Consider the following 4,123-nt stretch of genomic DNA (forward strand, 5'->3'; position numbering starts at 1 on the left):
TAGGGACAAGTAATTTTACCTACATTTCCTATTATATGATAGCATATTTTTTATCTGCTAATCAGAGAAACTCAAAAAGATTTTTAAATATGATATGAAAAATGCATCGTCATGAATGAATGAAATCAGGAAGTAGATGGCTCAGGAGCTGGGTGGTTTGTTAAATATTCTCATTATTTTGAATGATCTGGTGATTTTGTATGTGTGGAATTATTAATGTATTTTATGACTGGGCAGGAAAGTTTGATTATTAGAACATTGTCTGATATCCAATGTAAGGAACCTAATCAGAGTGATAAATATGTGTGTGTTTGTGTGTTTGTGTGTGTGTGTGTGTGTGTGTGTGTGTCTGTGTGTTTGCCTGCAAGTCTGTGTTTAGAAGGAAGAATCTTATTATGCTCAGGGTATATATTTAATTCTATTAGTTATACTACATTAATGACAGCAGATAAAAGTAATTAACATTTTGCGACATATGTTTGTGTTCATATGATTGCATGAAAAAACTAAAAAGTTATGTTTGAGGTATGAGTTCTGTGAAAGGTCAGCTGAAATTATAAACATTTGGAATCATCCGAAAGATATCAATGGCAATCTTTTCAGTGTACATCAATTTTAGACAACACTTGCAAGAATATGTAATCTTATATGGAAATGCAATATTTATTGATTTTTTCCATAGCTACAGTATTCTATAAATTTGTAGGAAAAGCAGTTAAATTATGGAAACATAAAAGTAATGTGATTATTTATTGCATACAGTATTACACTTTGGTTTCATTGTCAAAATACCTTTATTTCAACTGTATAGGAAGGAAAACCCTAAATATTACAGTTCGTGCCATATTTCATTGGGAAGCTTTGTCTGTATCAATAAGTTTATTTCTTTTGGTTCTGCTTTCCTATTCATAACTCTGTTTCTCATACTATTCTTCTAAGGACTTTTTCTTTCTTCCCATTTAGGCTTCAACATACCTCATGCTCTGTTTGTTTGCTAACAGTAGTCATTCTACCATTTGAACCATGTCTCCAGCCCAGAAATTTTTGTAGTTAATTGGCAATAGAACCTTATGAACTTTACTACCAGCCTGAAAACCATTATCCTCCAAGTCTCATCCTTCTTAATCACTAGGATTATAGAGAGGAGTCATGGACCCCAAGAAACAATGACTTTTCATGTCTTATAGATTCCACATGTTTGCTAATAATTGTAATAATAAACTACCATAGATTGGGTAGCGTTAACACTGTAAATACATTGTCTCTGAGTTTGTGGAACTAGAACTCCTAGGTCAGAGTTGGCTTCTTCTGAGTCCTCTTTCCTTGGCATATTCAAGGCCTTCTGCTTCTCTTGGAGGACACTTCGACTTAAATGCTACCTTTGAGATTCTGTTTCCAAATGCAGTCACTTTCTGAGGCAATGGGTTTTCGATCTTTAGTATGATGTCAGTGGGACAGTATTCAACACATAACAAATTACTTAATGGATAGAAGAAAATCTCTAATAAGAAATTATTTGGTTTGGACACAGAAGTTATGGTTGTACTTTTAAAACAATTAGCAAGAGAGGTAAAGGTTTTATTAGAGCTTGTAAAACCAGTATGAAGTCTTGACCTTAGTCATGCCAAATCCTTACTCTGGCACACACTTAAATTCCTAGCGGTACTGGAGGATTGAACCCAAAACACTGTACTTGTGAAACAGCATTTCTACTTCTGCCATATCTGCAGATTGTAATTGGATTGCTTATTTTGAGGTAGTATCACTATGCCTGGGCCTGACTGGACTGTGGTAATCTTAACACAAGTAAAAAGATTGAACCCAGCAAATGGTTAGAGATTCTGAAACTTCTTTTTGTGCTAGGCTTGCCTGGAACTGGAATCTCTAATCTGTTTCCCAAGTAGATAAGATTACAGATTTGAGCCACTTTATCCAGTAAAAGTATATTATTTGAAAATATCTTGATATTGCCTATATTTGTGATTAACATACATGACTAACCTTAAATTTCTCCCTCTTTTGTTTAATACTCTGAGTTGAAAACATTGGCTTACTTGATATACATGGCTTTGTTTTGGATGGAATTCCATAACAATCCAAAAAACTCTCCCAAAAGTTTATGTCAAAAATCATGGAAAAAAGGCTGCAGGTTGGAAAAAATTGATCCTTAAGTTATAAATGCAATATATTTATAGTGTTAGTCAATGCTTTCTTAAGTATGAGAAGAGTAGAAAGGCAGAAATGGAAAGATGTCAGATATAATTTTGATAACCTACTAAGTCTCTGTAGAAATTCTGTAGTTGTCACTTCATGTTAACTTCCTTTCTTAAAGCTTGCTTTATTATAACCCTGTGGGGTGGACTGATTGGTTACCCTCTCCAGGAAATGAGGCTGATTTTAGAAGGCTGATGGGGTGGTAAATAAGGAATGATGAGAATGAGCACAGATATTGTCACAGAATGAGCCAACCAGGTTCAACTGCTGAAAAGCAAAACAAATCTAAGTATCAAATCTGATGATCCACATTGGAAGATATAAAGATAGATACGTATACATATACATTTATTTGCATGCATGAAATAGTAAATCTCCATTTGAATATAGAGAAACTTGACCTGACAATTATTAAATTATATCAAACTGGTTTCAGGAAAGGTGCAGTAAAATAGCAATAGTTAGCATAGATTTTTTTAAAGGATGAAAATTCTTTCTTCATAATATACTTTACAAATACCCTTAGTATGTTTTAAGTTTTTTTACATTGTGGTAGGAACATCTGTACAATGCTGAGAATTGGAATTACACACAATATGCAACATGGGTAGGCACTGGTGGTTCAAGGATTTAATCTTAGCTAGTTAAGAGATTGAGATCTGAAGATTACAATTTGAAGCCAGCAAGAGTAGGAAAGTTCTTTTGAATCTTATCTCCAATTAACCATAGGGGCAAATGGAGGTCCAGTTCAAATTGTATGTCGATCATTGGCCTTGACCACAAAAGCACCATCCAGACCCTGAGTTTAAGCCCTAGGATCAAAAGAAACAAAAACACATAATACAACATGGAGTTAGATATTTTATAATGAGGCACATTTTTATGTACTCTACATTGTTAGAAAGACTAGACTTCTGTGTTAGCTTTATAACCTACCATAATAAGTGATATTGTCCATGTATTAAGCAGAAAGGCTTACTCAGATTTACAAGTTTGAAGATTTCAGTGTATGTTCAGTTGGTTTTATTGCTTTGGTGGCCTGTGACAAGACTATGTCAAGCTGGGGAGTATGTCAAAGAGAAATGTTTATGACCTAGAATGATTAAAATATAAAAGAAGAAAGTAGATGAGAGACTATGTTTTCATGGGTTTCACTCTGAAGAACTCAATCTCCAGAAGAACTATTCATGTATTCTCCACAGTCTGGGAGGGAATGGAAAGCCATTTTTCTTTCACACATAGGTCTTTCTGGGGCATACTAAAATCAAATGGCAACATCTTATTAGTCCATTATGATTTACAGAATAAGTTTCCTGGCATATATTTTCTTTTGTACTTCTTTTTGTGGGGGTGAGATAAATATTTTTTTTCCAGAAAGGCAACCTGGTTTTAATCACTATCCACCAAATTTATGCTGTCATATAATCAGAGAGTTTTTTTGAATAAATTAACACAATAGTAGGCTCATTTTATGCCAACACAAAATATAAACACTAATTACATTTTCACTGAACAACCACTCATAAAAAATCATGAAATAATAAAGTCCAAGTCCATGTCAATTTTTTTTTTGTCAGTTGTGGGGCTTGAACTCTGGGCCGGTCACTGTCCTCAGCTCTTCAGCTCAAGGCTACCACTGTACCACTTAAGCCACAGTGTTGTTTCTGGTTTTTAGGTGGTTTATTGGAGACAATAATAATAATATTGGAGACTTTTCTGCCTAGGCTGGCTTTGAACCACTATCCTCAGATGTCAGATTCCTGAGTATCTAGGATTACAGGCATGAGCCACCAAATCTCAGATTCAAGTCAATTTTAAACAAGCAATCTTATTGAAACTTCTGGCTTTTTTCCAATAAAAAATTATTTTTTCAACATTAGTTTATAACTATGAGTTATTTTTACATGTA

Source organism: Dipodomys merriami, unplaced genomic scaffold (genome assembly GCF_024711535.1).
Source record: "Dipodomys merriami isolate MVZ:Mamm:240054 unplaced genomic scaffold, mDipMer1.0.p SCAF_725, whole genome shotgun sequence".
Lineage (NCBI taxonomy): Eukaryota > Metazoa > Chordata > Mammalia > Rodentia > Heteromyidae > Dipodomys > Dipodomys merriami.